Consider the following 15,156-nt stretch of genomic DNA (forward strand, 5'->3'; position numbering starts at 1 on the left):
GAAAATCTTGGAAAAGATTTATATCACAATCACACTGTCAGAAAATTCCAGAGATGAGATTTACAATACCACACATGTCCTGTTTTCGTGAGTGACAGTCTGCTTCATCCATGTGAGATGATGACAGTCATTACTGTCAGCTGGGTGTGCATGCAAGACTCACAATGTCACCTGTGTGCTGAGCCCTGCTTTGGCTCTGTCTGTATAATTCAAAGACTTTGTAAAATACATGTGAATGTTGTAATCTTTCATGACCTTTGTACAAGAAGATGACCCAGGACATCATGCATGTTCCTGAATTTAGTTATAAGAGTCAAAATATCCTCTATTGGCTGAGTCCACGTATAAGAGTCATTACTATTCCTGTACGCTGTGCCTATTTATGTTACAATTTCCTGCTTGGTTATGAAGCAGACAGAACAGCCACATCACCTAAATGCTGGGCCAGAAATATTTCAATATTCTCTTTGTAGGCAGGGTCCCATCAGAAATGTCACATAACTTGTGCTCTAGGTCCAGCTCTGTGGCACAATGTCCCTTGTTGGCAGTGTCCAGGCAGAAGAGGAGAGTCATATCACCTAAATGATGGGCCCCAAAATTTGTCACAATGCCTTCTGTTGCCAGGGCCCAGGCATGAAAGTCATATCATTTGGATGCAGTATTAAAAATGCTACAATTACCAAAGGAAGCAGTGTACAGGCAGGAGAGAAGAGTCATGTAACCTAGAAGATGAGTCCAGAAATATTTTACAATCCCTTATGAGGACATTGTTAAGATAGCGCTGTCAAATCACCAAGGGGCTTGACCAAGGTATTCATCACAATCTGACTTGTGGGCTATACATAGACATAATTAGTAAATCACTCAGGAGCTGGGCAAAGGGATATGTCACAATTACACTTGTGGAAAAGTTTGAGTCACCATCCTGCACATGTCCCGGCTCCATGCACATGAGTTGTTATTAGGCTTTTGTTATAGTCTCAGGTATAATGGCACAATATCACTGGTGGCAAGAGATAAGGCAAGAAAGTCTCATAACCTACATGTTTGTGGGTCCAGTGAGATGTCACAATCCACGTTGTGGGCAGGACCCTGGCAGAAGTGTCACATCACTTGGATGCTGATTTCAGTGATATATTAAAACCCCTTTTGTGGGAAGGACTTTGGCAAGAGAGGAGATTCACTTCACCTAGGCAATTGGCCTAGATATATGTCACAGTGTCTGTTCTGTGCAGTACCAAAGCTGGAGAGTGACCTCACATTGGTGCTGGGCCCAGCATTATGTCACAATCTCCCTGTGGTCAGGGTCCAGACAAAAGTGAACAAACATTACCTATGTGCTGAGCCAAGTGATATATTATAATGCTTCCTGTTGGCAGAACCCAAAAAGGAGAATCACATAATGTGAGTTGTTTTATTAGACCTATTAAAAGACAGAGATGTCAGGTTGCTAAAAAGATAAAAATGTAGCTATTTATTATTTACCAAAAGATAAACCTGAAAAAAAGAAAAGTGTTAAAAAATAAAGGGATATTTTAAAAATCTGCCAAATATTAACATAATGATTACATAGCAATTTTCCTGCCATACTAGTCAGCAAAAAATTTTCCTGGTAAAAATTCCAGGAAATCAAAAATGATTATTAATATTGATAAAAGGAACAATCTACTAAGAACACACAACAGCATCAAACCTTTATGAATATGATATATGTTCAAACATATAAAGCAGGCTGGGCAAAGTGGCTCTCACCTGTAATCACAGCACTTTGGGAAGTTAAGGAAGAAGGGTTGCCTGAGTCCAGGAGTTTGAGACTAGCCCAGGAAACATATTGAGATCTCATCTCTACCAAAATGAATTTTTAAAATTGTGTGTGTGTATACACACACACACACACACATATATACACACACACACATATATATATAAATATATTTTTACTGGTAATTGTGAAGAATGCTGCAATGAACATAGGGATGCAGGTATCTCTTCAATGTACTGATGTCATTAAAATATATGTATATATATATATCTAGAAGTGGGATTGGTGGATCATATAGTAGTTCTGTTTTTAAATTTTTGAGGAATCACCATATCATTTTTCACAACAGTTGTACTAATTTATATTCCCACCAACAGTGTGCAAAGTTTCTCTTTTCTCTACATACTTGCAACACTTGTATTTTGTCTTTTTCATAATAGCTATTCTATTACAAGAAGTATGTATATATATGCCAATCAAAATATTTTAAAGTATTAAAAATAAACAAATAATTGCTATGAAAAATGTCACATTTTTTCAGCCAAAAGGTAACCAAGAGTAAGAGGAATTAAATAACATAAGAATTTTTATAAAATAGGCATATAGAGAATTAAGACAAATAGACATATGCAATCAAGAATCTTCATCCCTGATGAACCACAAAAATCCTCAAAAAGTACATAAAGCCAAATTCCACAGCACATTAAAGGAATCATATACCATGATTATGTGGTATTTATTTTTGGGTTGCAAAGATGGTTTAACATATGCAAATCAATTGATGTGACTTAATAAAATGAAAAATAAAAATCATGTGATTATTTCAATAGATGCTGAAAAAGCATTTGACAGATTCAACATTCATTTATGATTAAAACTCTCATCAAATAACTACAGAAAGAATATATCAATTTTTTTTGTTATGTTTCTCAACATGATAAAGGCCACACATGACAAGGTTACAGTTAACATTATACTACACAGTAAAAAGTTGAAAGCTTTCCCTCTAAGATTAGTAATAAAGCAAGGATCTCTACTCTCACCACTTCTATTCAATATAGTACTGGAGGTCCTAGCCAAAGCAGTTAGGCAAGAAAAAGAAATAAAAAGCACCAAAATTGAAAAGAAAGCAGTAAAATTGTCCCTCTTTGCTAATGACATGACCTTATACATAGAAAACTGTAAAGATTTCACCAAAAACCCTTGGAACTGATAAATTCCATAAAGTTGTATAGTGCAAGGTCAGCTATAAAATCAACAGCATTTCTGTACACTAACCACAAACTATCCAAATAGAAATCAATAAAATTCTATACAATAGCATTTTAAAAATACAAAAAATATTTGGAAATAAATTCAACCAGGGAGTTTCTACATTGTTTTCTATGTTGAAAACTATAAAATATTGATGAAATAAATTGAAGATGAAATAATAAATGGAAAAATATCTTATTTTCATGGATTGGAAGAATTAATATCATAAAAATGCCTATACTACTCAAAGTGACCTACGGATTTAATGAAATTCCTACTAAAAATTCCAATGAGGTTTTTACAGAAATTTTTTTAATTCTAAAATTTGTATAGCACCACAAAAATCCTGAATAACCAACGCAATTTTGAGCAAAAAGAACAAAACTAAAGGCATCACACCATCTGACTTCAAAATATACTACAAAGGTATAATAAAACAGCAGAGTACTGGCATAAAAACAAATATATAGACCAATCGAAGAAAATAGTGGGCCCAAAAAGAAATCCATACATTTACAGTCAAATGACCTTCAACAAAGGCAGCAAGAACACACCACGGGGAATGGACAGTCTCTTCAATAAGTGGTTTTGGGAAAAATGAATACACACATGCAAAAGAATGAAATTAGACTGATTTCTTGTGCCATATGTAAAACTCAACTGAAAATAGGTTACGTACTTAATTGTAAGGCCAGAAACTATAAAGCTACTAAAAGAAAACATAGGGAAAAAGCTTCTTTACATTGGTCTGGGAGATTACATTTTGGATATGACCCCCACAGCTCAGGCAACAAACGCAAAACTGGGCAAATGGGATTGTATCAAACTAAAAAGCTTCTGGACAGCAAAGAAAATAAGTGAAGAGACAGCCTACAAAAGGAGAGAAAATGTTTGCAAATCATACATCTGATAAGGGGTTAATATTCAAAATATATAAGGAACTGAAACAACTTTATAGCAAGAAAATGAATAACCCAATTTTAAACTGGGCAACAGATGAGAACAGACATTTCTTAAAAGAAAACATATGAAAAAATTCTTAACATTCCTAATCATTAGGGAAATGCAAATAAAAACCACAGTGAGCTATCACCTCACACTTCTTAGAATGGTTATTATCAAGAAGACAAAACAAATGTTGCAAGGATGTGGAGAAAATGGAAATCTTTGTATACTATTGGTGGGAATGTAGATTAGCATAACTATTATGGAAAGCAGTATGGATATTCCTCAAAAAAATAAAAACAGAACTACTATATGATCCAGCAATCCCACTTCTGGGTATATGTATTTTAAAAAATGAAATCAGTACATTGAAGAGATACTGGCATTCCTATGTTCATTGCAGCATTCTTCACAATTACCAAGATATGGAATCAAACTAAGCATCTATTGACAGATAAATGGATAAAGAAAATGCAGCACATACATATATATAAAGAAAATGCTGCATTTTCTTTACCCATTTATCTGTCAATGGATGCTTATGTTCAAGCTTGATCAGGTTTCTAGATCTAACTACCAATTTAGAGGAAATATAAAAGTCAGAGGCATATAAAAAATTACTCCATGGGAAAGAAAATGGAAATTCTAAAGAAAAACACCCAGCTCCTCAACAAATATATTTTCAGATTAAAGAAAAGGAAAGGAAATGGAAGAGTAATTTCGAGACGAAAAGAGACTTAAGAGATCAACCAATTGCAATACATGGACATTCTTTTAATCCTATATTAACAAATACAAATGAGGTATGAGATAAACAGAGAACTTTTAACACTGGACATTTGCTGACAATAAGATATTATTGTTAGCGTTTAGATGTGATAATGGTATACAGTTATGGTTAAACAATATATGAGTTGCACTCATTGATCTTAAGAAGTTCACAGAAAGGCAGGGGAGTATGCAGGTTAAAATACAATTTGATGAGGCTATGCCAGTGATAAGTGAAAAGTATTACAGGAACACAGAGACAAGTACCACCTAGGAGGCTGAAGGAATAGCTATTGTATAATAGAGATATGAATCTTAAAGGATGAGAAGTTTGGCAGGGAAATTAGGCAGGAAGTGAGCCCCGAAACAAGAGAACAATATGAACAGAGACAAAGAGGGATAAAAAATGGGATGTGTTCCAAGCAGTGCAAATATGTGAGCATTGTCACAGCACAGAGAAAGTGGTGAGACATGAGGTTAGAGAGACAGGTTTGCATGAGATCTTACCGGATCTGTCTTGATTCTGTGTTAAAGCCAGTGTAGTACCTGTTTGATGTTTAAGTTTTTTTCAGAGATGGAGAAATGTCATTTAAGAGTTATATCAGGTTTCTCTTTCTAGAGATGAAGACTTCACTGTACTTTGAGCTTCTAATATAGGTTACAAAAGTGTTATTCAATGTGATGTGGTTTGTCATCACTAGGATCCCTGCTAAAATTCTGCTATTTTTTAAATCCAGGAACAGAATATTCAGGAGAACTGGCCCATGTGCTAATGAGGTCCCCACTCTCCCTTCTAAGCCTTATGCCTGGATCAGCTGAGGACTCTCATTTTATCCTGCAGAAAGGTTCTGCTTTAATATACTCCTGAGAGCTGGAGTTGGGCCTCTGTGGGCTGTAAACAGAAAACAGAAAGCAGCCCACTCTCTGTGGCCATGCTTTTTCTTGGTATCTGGTTTCACATCTAGCCCACCTTTCTGCCAAATTTCTTTATGCTTTCTAGGACAAATTCTTATCAAATTGTCCTTTTTCCAGTTTCCTCAGGAGGGGCACTTGTAAACTCCAAAGGAAGTTGAGACCAGCATGTGGCCCAGAAATTCTATTTGGCTTACCTTCCCTGGAACCTTCCTCTAATAGTATAGTGGCAATATTCTCCTTTTCTTACACAGCTAGGTTTGCACTTTTTACTCAGTTAAAAACAAAAATAAACTAAACAATACATTGTTTAGAGATACATAAGTAAGTGGCAAAACCATAAAGAAAACCAAAGACATAATTAACACAAAACACCAGATAGTGGTTTCCTTTGCTGGAGGAAAGAAGAGTACACAGGGCATTTCTGAAGTACTGGGTGGATATGATTTCTTAACATGGAGGATACACTGATGTTTATTTTATTATCATAACCATTCTTCAAACCATATGTATATGTATGATATACTTTTCAGTATGTATGTAACATTACATATACCCAATTTTTTTAAAGTTATGGGGTTCAAGACAAACATCTTTCATAACTCCATCATTTGTAACTTTTCTCTAGACATCAGTCTTGCAAATTGATGGCAAGTGGTGGTGACCGACATTCGCCTTCCCTTATGCTAACTATTCTGCATCTTGAAAGGAAGAGTGAAGCAAATGTGTGTGTGCATGTGAGGAGCTATAGTCCATTTTACTACTATTGCATAACTCTGCCTCTGAATTTCTGGGCAAAACCATAAATTTGAAATAAATTCTTCCCTTGCCCCATGCCTTTTGAAACTGAAGAACATTTTTCAAAGTTAAGTGAAATACCTTGTATAAAAAATGTAATTGAGTCTGCTCATGAACAAAAATAATTTATACCAAAATAATTTAAGTATATAAAAAAGTAAAGATAAAATGACAATGTTGGGGCAGGAAGTATAGGAAGAAATTAAAAGCTAAAGAACAGAGCGGAATAAGAGAAACCCAAATGACATCTCAGAAAGGAAGGAAGATGCCTCAGCGAAAGACATTTCCAATAGACATTTCCTTTCCTCTCTTCCCTAAATTTTGTTCATATTAATCTCATTTAAAAAAAAATTACCTATGTAACTTATTTCTTCAAAGATCATTTACACACATGAAAGGAAACTCTTTCTAAATAAACCAAAGTGCAGAGATAATTTCTAAGCTTTGTTCATTGAGTCATTATTATGCAAAAAGAAATATTTAGGGAAGTATAAAAAACTTCCCTGCTGCAATTTCATAAAATACCATTATTTTATAATACACATTAATGGCCTCTTCTAAGTGTTAAGTGTATTAGGTAAATATACCATTCTACATTTTCAGCCTTTTTTCCCTTCCTGGTTTGGTTAGGTTAGGTTATAAAAATGCATTCCAAAATTCCGAATAAATAGGTTTGGATGACTTTTAAAATTTTATTATGATAGCTTTTTGGTGCCCCCAAATTTTATATGACTCTAATTGAAAGGCTGAGCTTGTTTTGTGCTATTTCAAAAGAGTAAAAATTATATTGCATTGCTCAGGCATAATAGACCAGATATTGATTCATTCGGTCCTCTATTTGATCATTCATTTAATCATCACACTTCAATGGTTTTATAGTGGTAAGACCTTGTGATAAGTGCAATGGGGAAAATATTCATGAATTAGACCATGAGGCTGACATCAAAACACTTTATATCTAACAGGAGATCAAAATATGCCTAAATAACAAAACTATGTTAATCACCACAACATAATTTTTAAAAAATGTTCAATTACCTCTGTGATGGCACAGATCATTTTCTCCTTTCTCTCTGGTGATGCCTTGCACCTGGAATAGTGCTTGGCCCATAGCAGGTGCTCATGCTTATTGAATGGGGGTGGGGGAAATGAATGAATGAGAAAAGAGGGGACACATGACCTGGGCTTGGATAATGGAATAAGCTGGTCATCAGAAAATATATAAAGCAATTTCAAAAATCAAGATCATGTTTGTGAGTCTTATTTTGACCTAATTCAGTTCTTTTCAACAATAATTACCTCAGCATGGTCTTAAATCTCCCTCTCCATACTTGTTCTGTCACAACAACTTAAGAAAACATCCATGAACATGAAGGCAAAGGCAGTCCCAGGAACTAGGGGAGATTTGTTGAACTATGGTTCATCCATTAAAGGGTGCTGTTCATTTCAAAAGCACCACCTTGGTGTGTTATGCACTTAGTTCCATGATGCTAACAATATTTAATATATGCATAGAACTCCAGAAGTTGCCTTCAGAGTCTGCATCAGCTCCTCTAAATATCCACAATGGCTACATTGTTATCTTTTTAAAGTGGCTTTAATATTTGAGAGTCCTGATATTTTCTCTAATTAAATGTACAAATAAATCAGCTGAGTAATATTATTGCTGGATATCTTAAAGAGGTACACCAATTACATTCGCAGAATATTTGCTCTACATAATGGCAAAGTATATAAAGTGGAAAGGAGACTTGTTTAGGTTTTATTTAATGTAATAAGCATTAATTATAAATATATAAAATTATTTTATATAATTATTTTTAATTTTTTATATAATTTAATATATATTATGTAAACAAAATGACTTGCTTACAATTTTATTTAAAAACATATTCAACTACTCACTACAATGTAATAGAATAGTTTTTGAAAGATCAATGGGGCTGAAGTACTAAGTGAACATATATTGGAGCTTCTGAGTTGCCAGCAATTAAACAAAAGCTTGGAATAAAATAAGACCAACAACTTGAAAGTCTGAAGTTACCATTTTCAAGAGTCATTTTGTAGCAAACAAGAATATAGAGAGGACTAGAATTATTTAAATTAGTGAAAACATGTAGGTGGTTCTGAAATACAGAAAATAGCCTTGCAAAAGTTCAGAGTGGATACGCATCTCTAACGTAATGAATATGCACCCTGCAGTGATATATTCCATAGAGCAAACAAAAGAATACCTTATTTTTTAATAGTGAAAGATTGATCAGAAAGGGTTCTTATCTATGCTCCTAGGTGGCTAACATACTTTATCTCATATCATCATGGTGATATAGTATTGATGGTGTCAATGTTATACATAGTGAAGACACGCCAGTGTATTTTCCTCAATGTTCCGGATAGACTACATATTTTTGTATGCTTTCTATATTAATAGCATATGTCTTCTATTATTCAATAATAGTCTAAGATACTCTGTCCTCTTTGCAGTTGAACCAGAAAATAAATCAATCTTGTGGGTTACCTCAAATCCTGGTTTTCAATGGAGGAAAAAAAAAGTTTCAGAAGTTCTATTAACTAACAATAGTATAAAGAATATTAAAAAGTGCTGTTGTATATTAAACAATGTGCCTGTCTCATTTTTCTTTTCACTTTGCTTTTTGGGTTGTCAAAGTTTTCCTCAAAATTGCTGTAATGATATAGAAGAGAATGTCACGTCTCCTTACTCTTCCAAAACTTTATAAAAAATTTATTACAAGCTTGTGAATATAATTGTCTTGATTTTAGGAGAAGAAACTGAGAAAGAAAAATTTCTAAGCAAAGAATTTTTCAAATATTTTAGAAACTATTGAAACTTAAGAAAAATGTTCTTTTGAAGAGCAAATCATTTATGTAATAATTTGTAATTATGTCATGATATATGATTAATAATTACTACTCATGTTTAAATAAACTGCAATTGTTTTCCTGTGTGATTTATATTATAAATTATTAGGCAAAAAGTAATGCTTAATATAAATATCATTTTATTTCATGTAATAACATTAATTTGAAATAATTATATAAATTATTTTATTATAAATGATTGGAAATATATCATTTGGGTGATATATTTCAGTGGCTCTCAAAAAGAACTTTATTATGGAACCACAGTGCATCACAAAACACATGTGATGCAATCACAAGACATATATCTAGATGGAGGACTGCAGAAGAGACAGTAGATTCCGAAGATTATCAACAATTCCTAATGAAGTGACCCTCAAAAAACTTACACTTGAGAAAACATAGAGAATGTAAGTGAATTAAAATGATGCTATTTTTTTGCATTAACTTTTATTCTTTTCAAATTTCAAAATCTTCTAATTTTACTAGTAACAAATTTATTGTGATCTACCTGATGTCTGATTCAGACACAACAATGTTTTATTCTAGTTGCTAATGCTGCTCTATTCTGTGTCATTGATTAGTTCATTCATCCAAACACTATCCGTTTACCATACATTTACTGAGTGTCTGTTAGGTGTCAGGCTCTGTAATAGGCACTGGCATTACAGAGATGAACAAGCCATCTTTGAACTCAGTTTCATCTCTTAAAGATGAATATAATGAATGCCTGAGAATGATTAATGTACTGAATTCTTGTTTCATGTTAGAGTTTCATAATTGATGAGCCATAAAATATTCTTTACCCTAAGAATCCCTGCAATTTTTAAAAGTATTGAACAACTTCCATATTTTACTTAATGTGCATTTACTGATTACTATCTATTTGATAGTGAGGCTATCCTGGTTTTCAGGAAGACCAATCAGAAATTAAGACATGAGCTTCTGATAAAGAAGGCAGTAAGTATAGGAGAGAAAAAGTACCATTTGTTCCTTAACCATCTCAAGGTTCATGACTGAGACCCCCATAACAAAAAACAGATTAATATAAGCATAAAAATTGATTTATTATAAATTGTAAGTGACACAGAAGCCTCAGAAATGAAGATCTGGAAAAAACAGGAATATCTCTGTATATTTTATGCTAAGTCTAATTAAAAAATAGACAGTTGTGAAGAAACGTGATTGGACAAAAAGGAAGATGATATGATGGTAATAAACTGGGGGGAAATCAGTAAGGCCTGTTTTATCAGATTATTTTCTGTGCCTTCAAAGATAAGGATGGTCCTTTCATCAAGTTAGATGGAGGGCCTTTTGGAATGAGGGTCTTTTGGAATGAGGGTCACATAACTTGCTTCAGGGAAAGGTCAGTTTGGTTTTATGGCCCACTTCAGGGGAGAAAAGGAAAAATGAATTCTAGATTCTATGGCCTGCTTGAGGAGAGAGGGTGGCAGGAGAAGGTCAAAGAGACCTTCTTGCTTCCATAGTAATTTTTCAGCTTAAGACACTCACTATTCCAAGATGCCATATTTTGGGTTATCATGTTCTGAGTTCTGTCTGCAGTTTACTCATATGTTATATTTTACCCTCCCTGAAACTTACTGAATTTGAGGGAAGATAAGGGATTCTGTGTATAGCTAAAATAAAAAAAACTTAGCTTCCTAACCAAGAAAAATTTTAAATGAACCTTGCAGCTCCTCAGTGAAATGAATTGAATTAAGACAAATGCTGAGCCATCAAGTAAAAGCAGTGTGAATTTTGTTCAATTTTTAGCAATATGGAATACTAGAGAGCCCAAAGTCATATAGCCTCAAATCATTTAAACTATTTTAAAAGAAAGAATATTTTAAAATATGCTTTTAAATGAATGAAAGACACTGTTGAGAAATTGCAATAAGCCATGTGAAGCTGATAGCAAAGCAGGAAATCCAGCCTGATAAGGTAAGTTTGGAGCCCAGAGGTCCAGAGCACTATAATGGTTCTCAAACTGTGTTCCCTGGGCAAGTAGCAGCAACATCACCTAGGAAGTTTTATTTCTAACAACTTCCTAAGTCTCTTCCTAAACCTACTAAATCAATCACTTTAGAAGTTGGGTGCAGTAATTAGTGTTTTAAGAGAACTACAGTGGTTCTGAAATGATAGCATATATTAGAATTATTTAGAGGGCTTGTTAACTTCCTCAATGTATATTCTGGGAATCACCAGCATTGTTAGAAATGCAGAATCTCAGGCCCTACCCCAGACCTACCACATCAGAATCTGCAGTTTAACAAGATTCCCAGGTGATTTATGCACATTAAAATTTGAGAACCAAGCCCGGCGCCCAAGATGGCCAAATAGGAACAGCTCCAGCCTCCAGCTCCCAGCGTGAGTGACACAGAAGATGGGTGATTTCTGCATTTTCACGTGAGGTCCTGGGTTCATTTCACTGGGGAGTGCTGGACAATCGGTGCTGGTCAGCTGGTGCAGCCCGACCAGCGAGAGCAGAAGCAGGGCAAGACATTGCCTCACCTGGGAAGCACAAGGGGGAAGGGAATTCCTTTTCCTAGCCAAGGGAAACTGAGACACACAACACCTGGAAAATCGGGTAACTCCCACCCTAATACTGCACTTTACCAAGGGTCTTAGCAAATGGCACACCAGGAGATTATATCCCACACCTGACCCAGAGGGTCCCACGCCCACGGAGCCTCCCTTATTGCTAGCACAGCAATCTGAGCTCTAACTGCAAGGCGATGGCGAGGCTGGGGGAGGGGCGCCTGCCATTGCTGAGGCTTAAGTGGATAAACAAAGCCACCAGGAAGCTCGAATTGGGTGGAGCCCACCGCAGCTCAAGGAGGCCTGCCTGCCACTGTAGACTCCTCCTCTGGGGACAGGGCATAGCTAAACAAAAAGCAGCAGTAACCTCGGCAGAGGTAAATGCCCCTGTCTGATAGCTTTAAAGAAAGCAGTGGATCTCCCAGCATGGAGGTTGAGGTCTGAGAATGGACAGACTGCCTGCTCAAGTGGGTCCCTGACCCCTGAGTAGCCGAACTGGGAGACATCCCCCACTAGGTGCAGACCGACACCTCACACCTCACATGGCTGGGTACACCCCTGAGATGAAGCTTCCAGAGCGAGAATCAGACAGCAAAACTCGCTGTGCAACAATATTGTATCTTCTGCAGCCTCCGCTGCTGATACCCCGGCAAACAGGGTCTGGAGTGGACCTCAAGCAAACTCCAACAGACCTACAGCTGAGGGTTCTGACTGTTAGAAGGAAAACTAACAAACAGAAAGGACACCAACACCAAAACCCCATCAGTACGTCACCATCATCAAAGACCACAGGCATATAAAACCACAAAGATGGGGAAAAAGCAGTGCAGAAAAGCTGGAAATTCAAAAAATCAGAGTGCATCTCCCCCTCCAAAGGAACGCAGCTCATTGCCAGCAATGGAACAAAGCTGGACGGAGAATGACTTTGACAAGTTGAGAGAAGTCTTCAGTTGATCAAACTTCTCAGAGCTAATGGAGGAACTACGTAAACAGCTCAAAGAAAATAAAAACCTTGAAAAAAGAATGGATGAATGGATAATTAGAATAATGAATGCAGAGAAGACCTTAAAAGAACTGATAGAGATGAAAACCATAACATGAGAACTACGTGACAAATGCACAAGCTTCAGTAACTGACTTAATCAACTGGAAGAAAGAGTATCAGTGATTGAAGATCAAATGAATGAAATGAAGCGAGAAGAGAAGTGTGGAGAAAAAAAGAGTAAAAAGAAATGAACAAAGCATCCAAGAAGTATGGGATTATGTGAAAAGACCAAATCTATGTCTGATTAGTGTGTCTGAAAGTGACAGGGAAAATGGAACCAAGTTGGAAAACACTCTGCAGGATATCATCCAGGACAACTTCCCCACCCTAGTAAGGCAGGCCAATATCCAAATTCAGGAAATACAGAGAATGCCACAAAGATACTCTTTGAGAAGAGCAACTCCAAGACACATAATTGTCAGATTCACCAAAGTTGAAATGAAGGAAAAAATGTTAAGGGCAGCCAGAGAGAAAGGTCGGGTTACACACAAAGGGAAGCTCATCAGACTAACAACAGATCTCTCGGCAGAAACTCTCCAAGCCAGAAGAGAGTGGGGAACAGTATTCAACATTCTTAAAGAAAAGAAGCTTCAACCCAGAATTTCATATCCAGTCAAACTAAGTTTCATAAATGAAGGAGAAATAAAATCCTTTAGAGACAAGGAAATGCTTAGAGATTTTGTCACCACCAGTCCTGCCCTACAAGAGATCCTGAAGGAAGCACTAAACATGGAAAGCAACAACAGGTACCAGCCATTGCAAAAACATGTCAAAATGTAAAGTCCATTGAGGCTAGGAAGAAACTGCATCAACTAACGAGCAAAATAACCAGCTAATATCATAATGACAAGATCAAGTTCACACATAACAATATTAACCTTAAATGTAAATGGACTAAATGCTCCAATTAAAAGACACAGACTGGCAAATTGGATAAAGAGTCAAGAACCATCAGTTTGCTGTATTCAGAAGACCTCTCTCACACGCAGAGACACACATAGGCTCAAAGTGAAGGGATGGAGGAAGATCTACTAAGCAAATGGAAAACAAAAAAAAGCAGGGGTTACAATCCTAGTCTCTGATAAAACAGACTTTAAACCATCAAAGATCAAAAGAGACAAAGAAGAACATTACATAATGGTGAAGGGATCAATTCATCAGGAAGAGCTAACTATCCTATATATGCACCCAATACAGGAGCACCCAGATTCATAAAGCAAGTCCTTAGAGACTATCAAAGAGACTTAGACTCCCATACAATAATAATGGGAGACTTCAAACTCCACTGTCAACATTAGACAGATCAACGAGACAGAAAGTTAACAAGGATATCCAGGAATTGAACTCATCTCTGCAGCAAGCAGACCTAATAGACATCTATAGAACTCTCCACCCCAAATCAACAGAATATACATTCTTCTCAGCACCACATCGCACTTACTCCAAAATTGACCACATAATTGGAAGTAAAGCACTCCTCAGCAAATGTACAAGAAAAGAAATTATAACAAACTGTCTCTCAGACCACAGTGCAATCAAACTAGAACTCAGGACTAAGAAACTCAATCAAAACCGCTCAACTACATGGAAACTGAACAACCTGCTCCTGAATGACTACTGGGTACATAACGAAATGAAGGCAGAAATAAAGATGTTCTTTGAAACCAATGAGAACAAAGATACAACATACCAGAATCTCTGGGACACATTTAAAGCAGTGTGTGGAGGGAAATTTATAGCACTAAATGCCCACAAGGGAAAGCAGGAAAGATCTAAAATTGACACCCTAACATCACAATTAAAAGAACTAGAGAAGCAAGAGCAAACACATTCAAAAGCTAGCAGAAGGCAAGAAATAACTAAGATCAGAGCAGAACTGAAGGAGATAGAGACAAAAAACCCTCCAAAAAATCAATGAATCCAGGAGCTGGTTTTTTGAAAAGATCTACACAATTGATAGACTGCTAGCAAGACTAATAAAGAAGAAAAGAGAGAAGAATCACATAGACACAATAAAAAAATGATAAAGGGGATATCACCACCGACCCCACAGAAATACAAACTACCATCAGAGAATACTATAAACACCTCTATGCAAATATACTAGAAAACCTAGAAGAAATGGATAATTTCCTGGACACTTACACTCTCCCAAGACTAAACCAGGAAGAAGGTGAATCCTTGAATTGACCAATAGCAGGCTCTGAAATTGAGGCAATAATTAATAGCCTACCATCCAAAAAAAGTCCAGGAC

The sequence above is a fragment of the Macaca nemestrina genome, chromosome 8 (assembly GCF_043159975.1).
Source record: "Macaca nemestrina isolate mMacNem1 chromosome 8, mMacNem.hap1, whole genome shotgun sequence".
Classification (NCBI taxonomy): domain Eukaryota; kingdom Metazoa; phylum Chordata; class Mammalia; order Primates; family Cercopithecidae; genus Macaca; species Macaca nemestrina.